The sequence below is a fragment of the Poecilia reticulata genome, linkage group LG17, assembly GCF_000633615.1.
Source record: "Poecilia reticulata strain Guanapo linkage group LG17, Guppy_female_1.0+MT, whole genome shotgun sequence".
In the NCBI taxonomy this organism is placed as follows: domain Eukaryota; kingdom Metazoa; phylum Chordata; class Actinopteri; order Cyprinodontiformes; family Poeciliidae; genus Poecilia; species Poecilia reticulata.
In genome coordinates, this window is record NC_024347.1 from 3,920,061 (window position 1) to 3,932,299 (window position 12,239).

Below are 12,239 nucleotides of genomic sequence, written 5' to 3' on the forward strand. Positions count from 1 at the left end.
TTATCAAAAAGAGTGTAGGTGGAGTGGACTTCTGAGTAAATTTTCCCAATTAAGACAGTGAGACGTTTAGACATTCGAGACCTCGATCACAAACTCTCAGCACATTAAGTATATATATTTTTTTTCCATTAAAAGCTTTTCTAATCTAAATTTGTCTCCATCAAATGAATGTAATCATTTCTAAAATCACGTTTTTCAAATTCTGCTTCAGAAACCTGGAAAACCACTTGGAAAAAAAAAACACTAAATCTGGGACCTCCTCTAGCTCTCAACCTTTGACCCTACCAGATCAAACTTTTGCCAGGGGAGGCTGAAAGCAAGACTGTTAAAACATGTAAACGCCTTCTCTCGCTCCATGATGAAGCACTGCGAGAAGCCCACCAGACAGGCTGTGGGTGTAATAACACACCGTTACCAGCCCAAATATCACAAGATGTCCAAATCCCCACCAATAAATGGCCGCTCAGAGTCCCAGAAGCACCGAGTCCTGGGTCCTTCCTGCCTCTTTATGGATGTAAGTGGGTAGACCTCAAGCTCCGGGGGCAGCAGTAAGCTGTTATCCAGAAGCTGGGGGGAGGCAGAGGGCTGTCTGCTGATGTGAACTTTGTAAGGTGGAAATTCAATCAGGGTTATAAATTAAGTTGAGTAAGATAACATTTTGCATCAAATAGAAATACACAAAAGACTATTTAGCTTTCATGAGAAAATATATGTACATAATGCCCCTTTAAAAAGGTTTTCAAAATCCTCGTTATGAAGAGATGGTCCTTCTGAGATCCCTCAACTACAAAATGTAGATCGGCTTTTGATAAAACTAACAATGACAGGAAAACTGAAATTTAAACCTGTCAAATAATTATTGTTTTGCTGTAAAAAAAAAAAAAAGAAAAGGTTTGCCACAAACTATAACTCATATAACTCATAGCTACCTTGGCAATTAAAGACCCTTAAAGACTCATGGAGAAATTGACTGGTGACTAATCATGAATGTACGATCGTTTAGGAAAAACAAAATTTTTTTCTGATTAGTGAATGCCCCAACAACTAAGCTCCAAGAAGTTAATTTGGCAAGACTCAGTGTGGACGCCAACTTGCATCCACTTTAGCTACTTTTAGTATCAATGAGCTGTTCAAAAAAAGTCCCAAAAGGTAAGATTCTAAAATAAAATAACCCCTTCTACTTCACAGGCATGGCACTCATGGTCCTTTAAGGCAGTGTTTCCCAACCCTGATGCTCAAGGCACACTGCCCTGCATGTTTTAGAAATTTCCATGCTTTAATGCACCTCATTCAGATGATTGCAGTTCAGTAAAGACCTCCTAATTGAAATCACCTGTGCTGAAGCAAGGAAACGCCTAAAACATGCAGGGCAGTGTGCCTTGAAGACCAGGGTTGGGAAACACTACTTTCAGACCTTTAAGTGGTGAGATTTCAGTGAAAAACAGGAAGTTGAATAAGAATTTTTCAACGGTAGAAGAGTTGATGGCACCATTGCCTTGCAAAAATAAGATATTGGTTTTGAATCCCGGCCTTGGTTTTTTTCTGTATGAGCCATCCGAGTGTGTCGGGGTTTTAGGGAGGGCTTCTCAGTGGGTAGTACAGCTTCCTCCCACAGTCTAAAAACATGAGTTAATGGCTTAATGGGAGTGTGTGTACATTGTAATTTCTCTGTGTGTTTCCCTGAGATGAAACAGCAACCTGTACAGGGTGTACTGCGTCTCTAGACTGACAACCGCTGCAGATGGGCACCAATTTTTCACCAGGATCTTGTCCTGATGATGGTAGAATCCAACCACTGTGCAAAGTCTAGACTTGAGACGACTCTCAGATCATAGGACTGGCCACCTTGGCTTGTACAGCAGACACTAGGCATGATGGGTTCATCACTTCATCTGCAACACTTTTTACCCCGATGTGCTCTTCATACCGGAAGAAGGTAAATCTGGATTCAGACCACCTGACTTTCTATAATTGCTCCAGCGTCAAATCTTTATGTTGCCTTGCAATTTCTAGCCTTTTTCTCCAGTTACCCTCACTGATTAGAGGTTTTCTTGTGTCTACACAGCTGTTCAGTCCCAAGCCCTCCAGTTTCCTGTGCATTGTGTGCATGGAAATGCTCTTATTTTTACTATTGAACACAGCCAGGAGTTCAACTGTTGTTTTTCTTCAACTTGATGTCAAACGTTTAAGTGTTTGCAGATTGTTACGGACTTTCCTTCCGGTTTTCAATAATCAGCTGGACAATCAAATGTTTTCTCCGTCTGAGGTTTAAGAAGCGTCAAATGACCAACATCTCTAACATATTTCCGCAAACGTGGGACTTTGTTGTTTAAAAAATAAGAAGTTAATCATTGCACTCGTTAGGGTTAAACAACTTGTTGCCCGCTGAACAGTAATCAATCGCCTAACAGTAATTATCCAATAGGATGCTTGCAGATATCAGTTTAATAAATGTAGTACTATGCCAAAATATGTTGCCATACAGATTAAGCTAAATATCACTTAAGATGGAAATGCTTACATACCTGTTTCTGCACAGAGATCAGACAAAGCTTCGGCATGATCTGCTCTGGCTTCAGGCTCTAAAGCATTGCACCAACACAGAGGCAAGGCTTCTTATAGACATGGAAGTAACACCCTCCCACAGTTCCACAACTATTCCCAGATGTTACATGGCAACATGTTCCTACGAAGCAGTCGATGTGAACCATAGGCGCGCTACAGTTGTACTGAGGTCAGTGTTTCTGGGAAACTACTGACATAGCAGTGACGTTATATCCCACTAAGGAAGCTGCGTCAGGCAAGATTTGGGTCATTGTGGATTGTCGAGTGGTAGCGCTTCATCCCCAGATTTCATTCCCAGCTGTACTGGATCGGTCCATATGGATCAATTAAATCCATATTTTCTAAATCATCTGTATAAAGGCAATCATTAAAGAGTTTCATATGAAGTTGCTGCCACATCCGCAAAAGTTATGCATAGATATTTCTGGAGTATTTGGGAATTATTACAGGAAGATTCTGTTAAACTGTGAGGACAGATGAGAACAGGTGTTCACATCTGGTTGAGACTCAGAACCAGAACTGTGGGATCAACATACCAGTTATGGGAGTAATGTAAAGCAGACTGTCACAATGAAGTGTATACCAACTCCAACAAACTAACTGTGTTACACATTTGAAACAAGGAAAAATATGATGGAAAATAAAAGAGACCTGCCTAAGTCAAGGTCTCCTCTTGGCTACGAGGTGCAATAAACGTCTCCTCAGACCGCACCACATTAAATTGTTATCCTCATTAAAGCTGAGGTCACCAGACAGACAAACAAAAAAGGATCTATTCTAATCCTGAATTAAGCCCTGGAAAAAAATGTGAACCTGAGGTGTTCACTACAAAGGTACTGCAATTTCTGTGTAGACATAGTATGACTGTCACGGCAACAGTTCCAGTTTCAACATTTTCACAGCCTCTTATGATTAATGTTAACTGTCTTCGTGTTTCTGCTATTTATAGGGTACCACAAGTCTAACATGCTGATATCGACTTTATTTGGTCGGGCCATCTGCTGTGGTAGCCAGTCAGCAGCCAGTTGGTTTCCACGCCAGGACTGGTCATATTTTTCCTGACCAGAAATATTTCTCTATTTTTTTGCAAGAGAGGGAAAAGAGTAATCATTTGATAATGTCAAGTATGCCAACAGTGCTACTCAGTAACATGTGGTGCTTCAGGCTGTTTACAATGTCTGATCATTGTTTTTTTTTTAAGTAGTGGTAAAACTAATTCAACTTTTAATAAAATATATATATATATATATTGAATCACTGGCCACATGAATTGTTAAACAGAGTATGCAGACTCAAAAAGGAGTAAATTGCAGAAAGAACATACCTATTAATTAAGCTAAAGTCGTGCAAAACTATAATTGCATTGAAGTAAAAAAAATAAAAAATTCTAACAGTTTTGTCGATTATTAATCAGTTAATCAAAAAACAAACAGGTTAGCACTACAGCGTTTTGATGTTAAGTTAAGCAGAATAGAAGAATAGCTTGATGTGTGCTTTGCTACAAATGAAAAAGCAAAGCAGTGTTATTGCGATTTAGGCTATGTTTACATTCTTTTTTTCCAAAGTAATGGAATTATTTGTTTATTTGTCAGCTTTCACTGTATTTCTAATATTGTATAAAACAGGCTTAAATGAAATTTCTGCAGAATGTGCCAGTTTTATTTGTTTTTAGATCAGATTAATTGATTGTCAGAAATGATCACCTAAAAACCTCAGATCGGTGCATCTCTATTCTCTACATTTCTCATATGGAGCAGCATTCTGTGTCTTTAATAAAGCCTGAATTAAGTTGAATCCAACATCAAGGGGGGTTAAGGTTTAGTGAAAAGTTTGAAACCATAAAAAATGAAATATGGCATCAGCAAGCTCGGACACATTTTTTTCTAAAAATAATTCCATCATAACCACTAGGCTGACCTTCAGAGATGATTTTAACTTAATGCCAGCCAGGGGTCAGGGTTGGGGTCAGACAGTGGTAGGCACAGAGTCAGACCTGCTAATAACTCCCCATATACTCTGTGTATCAAACCAACTTAGAAACTATTATCCACCACAAATCCTCTCTCATTTCCTTTCACAGAAAGATTTCCACATAAGCCAAATGAGGGAGGTGCAGGCACGCTTTKCAAATCCTCTGTGGACAGAGGTGAGGGCCAGAAACTAAAGGACAACACGTCAGAGAATGTGTGTGTTTGTGTGTATGTAAAAGGGTGAAGGAGACAAGTACACATTCACACCATCTAATCCTAGTCTCATGTTGACTTTCTAGGAAACATGGAAGGGGCACATGATCGCACATGGCGCTTGCACACTCCGAACCCCGCAGGCTAAACAGGTGGGGTTTAAGAAAAACCCATACAGGGTGTAGGAACATTCACAGGATTAAAGGGGAAATTAAACTGGACAAGGACCCCTCTCTGCCCCCCTRTCACAGCCCTGTTTCTTAATCTGTGTTTTTGTGACCAGCACACACAAAGACTGTGAGGATGCATGCAAGTGATCCAAAGTTAAAGTCGGCGGTTTTGGATGAGTGCGTGCAGTGACATTGGAGGGACGACAACCATAAACTACTCCACATTTTACACCTTCAGCCATAGGCGTAGGCAGCGAGAGAACCACATTCGTCCCCCCCAATAATTTCACCGCAGTTGCGAAGAATTTTAAAATCTTCCACTCGCGTGCTTTTATTTTGAAGGCGCACAACAGCGCATACAGCAGAGCGCTTCCTCCCCCTCCCCATCCCCCCTCTGAACGGCTCAGAGTAAAGGCAGCAGCAGACGGAGTCAGAGAAGCTCCATTTGAATGAGGTAAACTGTCTGTCAGGAATGTTGCCATGAATATCGCTCGTTTATAACATCTCGTCAGTTTACTTTCATATATAGAACTAAATATTTTTGGTTAAGCCATTTTAATTCTGGAATAGTCACATGTCCAAAATTTTACTGCTAACTTTGTTTAAAAGTTAGCTAGTCTAGTCACAATGAGTATTATTATCCTCTCTTGGTTTATTGCTATGTCCACTTTAGTTCCTTTCTTGTTGCTAGATTTATCATTTATCCATTATAAGACGAATAATATAAGACGAATAATTTTCACTCATCACCTACTGCGCCGACTAATCGTCATGTGTTTCACATCATATGTTGATTTTTTTCCACTGTTCAGTGTCGGATTCTCTGTTTTTATGCCATAATTCACATCTAGTTCGTCGCTCCGTTTTATGTCCCGCTTCTCCTGTTTCAAAGTTTTGCGCAATGTGCGCGWYTTTTTTTTTWDYCCCTAAGGTGCAGGGCGGTCGGGAAGCGTATCGATGGGGAAAAGGCAGACTGACATAAACCTTTTAAAACAACGGAAACAATTTCTGCATTCTGATTATTGAAATTTAAAAGTGCTGTGTTGTTCTATCACCCCCGTTTCATACCGGACCACTTACAGCACCGTGTTAACGCTATAAAATGAACGCTCTCTATCGTGGTATCACCCATGGAGGGATTTCTTTATTTAAATTGGTTCATTTTTCAGAGGGATACACAGTGAGGGTATTGTCATTTTAGCTACCAGTTGCAGGAGAACGGAGCTGCGCCAAGAAGCTAACAGAAGCTAACAAACACTGAATAGAAGAAGAGCTGCCATCGATACAGTTGCAGCCAAGCATGGTTTAATGTTACACAATACACACAACACAAGTTTTACCAAGTTGCTCAAAGTCTAAACTGGCATTGTTGTGCATTTAAGGTGTAAAGTTTACCTTCGACTAAACGCCCCCCAAAGGCATCCCAGCGCCCCCCTTTAGTAAAAATGTCCGCCAGCGCCCCCTGGGGGGCGGTACCGCCCACGTTGAGAACCGCTAATTTAGAATGAGACTGTAACAGCAGCAAAATTAGCCTTTTGATTATTTAAACTGAACACCTGATCATGCTCGACCACTTAACATGTATTTATATTATATTATTATTTAGATATTTAGGAGAACAGCAGTGCTAGAATGATCTTGAAGAAAGGTGATGAAGCTCTGGTGAGGTCTTCATTGAGTTTATTGAAATGTGTCTTAACTTTTTAATTTTTAAATAAACTAAACTATTTTATTATGAGAGGAGCAGGTCAGGGAAGACATAGGAGAGCCAGGTGGAGTGTGAAGATATAAAAATTATATTAATGTCAATAAAATCAGAAAGGAGAACAGGTGCAGACTGATGTCAGGTTGATTTCTTTCAACGTTTCAATATTTCTTTCATTATTTCCACACTATAAGGGTAATGGTCAGGAGACAATAAGAAAAGTGCTTGAGAAGAAGTTTAAAAATAAATTAGTGACAATTTTTGCTACACAGTAAATAGAGTTGAGATGTATAATAATGTATACATCTGAAAATTAAGTTGTTTAAATTCTCATTCTGTGTGATAAAAACATACTTTTTATATTTAGTTCACACTGTACATTACTGTAGTGTCTGTTGTAAATACATGAATCCGTGCAGGAACATCAGGCTGCAGAGAGTCAGAGGGAGGCAGAGACAGACACACATATCCGTAGATATTTTAGTTAAATGTTTGCGGCTGAAAATGACAGTAGAAAAAAAACATTTAGGCTTTTTGCTTCAGTGTTTTTTATGGCCCATGTTTGGTAAGTTACTGAATGCAGAACTGGAAAGTGAGACTGAGTTAACAGTGAGGAGCCAAGGTGTCTGTTAGACGTGAAAAGTATCATTTTTATTTATTTTGTAGATAAACTGTTGGACTGATGTAGAGAGTTGTTCAAGAAGAACAAAACGTGTTTTTTAGATTTTATTTTTGTTGGTCAAACTGCTGTATCAAGTTTAAAACTGCCAAGTCCCATTTTATGAGACGTTTTCTACTTTGGTTTTAGAAAGAGGGAGAACCAGTCAATTTATATCAATGCATTTTGACCAATAAAATATATCAGAATCTGTTAGCCTGTCTGTGCTACCAGAGTATTTATCTTGCTAGTTGTGAGGCAAATGCTAAAGTGAGTGTTCATCCTGGAATGACGGTCATTATACTATGCACAACTTTAATCTGATTATTGGATTGTAAATAGTAACATGTTAGAATACTTGTTACTGAAACAAGGGTCAGATTAGAGTAACGCATTAATGTGTTGATGGCATAATTGTTTGATATTTCTGCTCAAGCTATTTACTGATCTGTCAGGTTTCCGATATGCGTCCCCCCCAATGACAGACTCGTTTCTACGCCCTTTCCTTCAGCACACACCAGACACCTGACCCTGCTGTCTGGAAACCAGGTCATGACACAAGTCCGGCCTTCAGTTTGTGCACCATGTAATGTAATAAACATGTTATATGAAAATAAAAATATATGCTTTGTTATTAGTACAGGGATACTAGTTTAAAAAAATGAGATAAGGCAAACAGTCAGAAAATTGGTCCAGAACATTTTGTTTAAGAAACGCAAAGTCAGAGTCTGACCATAGCGGGGAAGATGATTGAAAAACTCTTCCTGGGAAGTAGCTGCGCTTACATTACAAATGTGAGCAAAACTTTGTCGATATTCCGCTAATGTTGGAAAAAAAAAAACTTTCACAATTGCCGTGTTTCCATTAAATAAGAAACGCAATAAAAATCACATGTGAATAATTTGCTAAAAAAAAATATGAGGAGTCAAGATCCTCCTACCAATTTCTGTCGTCGTCTTTGACGTTTCCGCCAGGAGTAACATGCGGCTATCAATCAAGTGACTTGTGATTCGAAAAAAAGCACTTCCGTTGCAGTTTTGCAAAAATAATTTTGAGACAACCTAAAATCTCCCTCATCATAACGCAAAAACCTTTTATCAAAAAACATCCCTTATTATTATAATTTTTTAAATTAATGCATTCCCATTAGGAGAATGAAAACACAGCACTCTTGAATTCAAATTTGCGCAATTTTATGGTGAATGGAAATGCAGCTATTGACCCAATATGAAAGTTTCAGCCTCTATAAAAATGCTTTGTGGAGAAGCAACATGCGAGCTGACCAGAGCGCTTGCAAAAATGAATGGAAATAAATACAGGGCAACACAGGAAGATCACCTGGTGAAAGGTAGATGACCAAAAACATACAGCTGGAGCTTCAATGGATTAGTTTGGTTTAAAAAAATTTCAAAGAAAAAAAMCAGAATTTTCTATTGTAAATGTGCAAAAATTGTGAAGACATTCTTAAAAAAATAAATAAATAAACATACACCTGTAATGGTAACTTTGTACTGCATCAACTTAATTGGATGGAATTAAAATGCATCCCTGCCAGCATGCCTAGGTGGGCCCCATATGGGGGAAAGGAGGGCAGACCAGATGGGTCCCATATGGGTTTGTCCGCGGGTTCCATGGTGGTGGGCCCACATGGGTTTGCCCATGTAGGGCCCATGTAGGCTGTGGCCCTACATGGGCAAACCCATGTGGGGCCACCGTGGAACCTGCGGACAAACCCATATGAGACCCATATGTCTGCTCTCCTTTCCCCCATATGGGGCCCACCTAGGCATGCTGGCAGGGCATGCCACCCATTTCAGAAATGTTTGTGCAACAAACTTTGAAAGCCATTTTTATTTCACTTCACAATAATGCACAACTTGTTTTTTGGTCTCTGAAAAGCCTTTGTTTGAAGAGTATGATGACTTTAGCTGCAGCTTAGGCCAAAGCAGTCCATCTGGCAGCTGGGATGGAAAACGAGAGCTTGTTGGAAGATAAAATAAGCTCATGATATAAAGTAGCACCATCTTGATGAACATGCAAACTTCATACAAATGAATTTAACTGAAATAATGCTTCCTTTCCTGGTTTAATTACTTTTTCCAGCCACACGGGGGCAGTCTAAGAGCACGAAGGAGAAGGACAATTTGAAGCCTTCAAAAGCAGGTGTAAATAAAATCATTTACATTTGCATCTGAAATGCATGATTGCATTCCAGACGCAATCATGCATCTGAAATGTGTTATTTATGAAACAAACTGAAAAAAACTATAAGAAAAACAGGAAGAAGAGAACAAAAATAGTTCATTTCAAAGGACACTATTGAAGACAAATTAGAAACTCAAAACTATTTTTTGTAGAACTTAAGAAATTTAGCTGAGAGGGAAAGAACTGCAGATAATTTCCCAAAAGAAAAACAAGTTAGGTGTTAATAATCATCTTATCTTGCACTGATGTCAAGTCTATTTTCAGAAAAGGCCCTTTGAGGACCAACGGCAGTGTGCCATTTCAAACAATTTTCCAATAATTATTTTTTTTWAATCCAGTAGCTAGAATCTCTAAGCATATGTGCAATTTTAACCTCTTAACACTTTCTTATCCCAAAAATTATTAGAGTTTCTGTTTTACTGGAGCTGCATGAAGTGAACACAAGGCAGTCAGCTTGCTGTCAGTGTGTGCCGACCCGCCAAAATAATTGCGTCATCACTCTCTTCTCTGTGTGTGTGAGTGTGTGTCTGTGTAGTCAATGTGTAAACTGCTCTTCCGGTCCAAGAGAGTGAAGATGAGATAAAAGCAATAATACAGGTTACGTCCTGAGGCGCCAACTGCATGTAGTAGAGATGCTGAACACAGTGTTGGAAACAAAATGGCGGTATTAAATTGTGCAATACTGCAAACGCAAAGGGCTGCATTTGGAAATGTTGCATTATAATCTTACAGTATATTATTATTACTACTGTTGGTTTTGTTCATCTTATTTTTCATACATTTTTGGAACATTTTTGCATAAACCTACATATCAGGAAAATAAAGGTCATTTCTGTTCTATTTCTATTTAGTCATTTTTGTCTTTACGGGAGTAAAATCTTGTTCCTTCTGCCTTTATTCTGAAGGGCTGTGGTACATCCTGGAATATCCTATAAAAGGATAACTAAAATATAAAAAACTGTTTCTTTACAGAATGTTTTCTCTTAAAGCTGCAGCATGCAACTTTTATTCAAAAAAATGTTTTCTTGCTGTTGCTGTCTGAAGAAATGCACCGCTCATGGTCAAAAACAGCCTATCAGAGCCAGGAGGAGGGTCTTACGGCTGTCAATCAACCTCGTGAAAGCGCCATGCCATCATGACAGTTTCAATAAGTATGTAAAAAAATAAATAAATACATTTTTATAAAAGTTACACACAGCAGCTTTAAAGCACAGACACTTCCCCAAACACTCTGCTTACAACAGTCAGGAAACGCCAACTTTCTCAATACCCGGTTGCTATGGAGACTCACTTGAAGTTCCCCTTTCATGCGGTTTTACAATCTCCTGTTCGTTTTTACTCAGGATTTACATACATAACATATAAATATCTACTCATTAACAGCACTGAAATATAATCTTACCGTTAGTTCTTTCAATTACGGGGGAGATTTATCGAATCTCAGTTATTTCGACAACATATACTCAGTGTGCGTCCCAGACATTACCTTATTTTGTGGCTTATTTTTACACAGAGACACAGTGTTGAAATGAAATCCATGGAATCRTTCCCTCCTTCAGCCAGGGGGCTCTAGAATGCCGATGTCACAAGGTGATCTATTACAGGGAGACTCAATGAGGAAATTCGATGCATTTAACGGCGCAGCTAGCACACAATGCACCGGAAGCCAACACACAGCTCACTGCACCGCAGGGGGCGACTCAAACACAATGCCTGTCTATCTGCTGGGAGAACCAGAAAAATGACGGGATAACGACAAAAACAAAAAGAAAAAAAAAAACAGAAAATCCATCAGCGAAAATGAAAGGAGAAGGACAGACGGCAGGTTTGTTGGAAACCCTGGCGGTGGGTTGGCAGAGGGAGGAAAGCGGGGTTATGGTGTGAAGCTCATGGTTAAAATAACACTATGTTCTCTCTCTCCCACTCTCTCTCGCCCGCTGAGAGGCCGGCTCTCCCCGGCGTTCTCCTCTGTCTGGGCGCCTGAGGCCACAAAAAGCACGCTCACTGATCACCRCTGCTATTCTGGGAGATCCGCCTGAGCTCCGGCTTCCGTTCACTCAACAATCCTGCAACTTTCAATCTGCTGTCCGAATCATTTCACTTCACCAGGGCTGCAACTAGCAGTTGTTCTAGTCATCGATTGTTTGACAATTTATCAATTAATTGGATAAGCGTSCTGCAGATTTTTCATTTGAGCCTGTTTTATACAACATYAGAAATGCATTAAAAGATGCAACTAAACAATACAATTTATTTTAAAATAAGAAAATAAATATCTTGTTGCCTAAAATGAAATAACATGGCATTCCTTTAGTGTACGCTTGATCATTTGTTGCAAAGGCTGAATCTGCAGCCGAAAAACAAACTTCTACCAACACGTGGAAAGTTTTTCTGCTTGGACTTATCAACAGGTGTTTAATCTGAGATTTTTTTTTCTTCTTCTTACAGAGTTTTGAATGAAGCTAAACCTCAAGTTCTGAGTAAAACATTTACAGAGAATGTTTTCTTTTAATCTTTTTTCTATCTAAAATGTATATACTTTTGTACAGGTTTGGCTTAACCGTTCTGGGTGTGGTTTTTTTTTTTCCCTTTCAGAAAATTGCTGTTTTTTGAGTCTATATCCAGTTAACGAATAAATTAGTTGACRTTTACTACAATAATTGATTCATTACGATGTATTAATCTTTTTTTAATGATTAATCTTTTCAGCCGTATTTACAACTATGTGCTACTTTGTGCTGGTCTGTCTATGA

General features: G+C 39.1%; 1 long non-coding RNA gene across 1 annotated transcript; it reads left to right on the top strand.

Moving 5' to 3' along the window:
• The first annotated feature begins 1,622 nt into the window (after nucleotides 1–1,622).
• LOC103478969 (uncharacterized) lies at nucleotides 1,623–5,167 on the top strand. The gene is made up of 3 exons (XR_535877.2): nucleotides 1,623–1,936; nucleotides 4,646–4,711; nucleotides 4,835–5,167. It is a non-coding gene; the product is annotated as an uncharacterized LOC103478969 (long non-coding RNA).
• The last annotated feature ends 7,072 nt before the right edge of the window (nucleotides 5,168–12,239 follow it).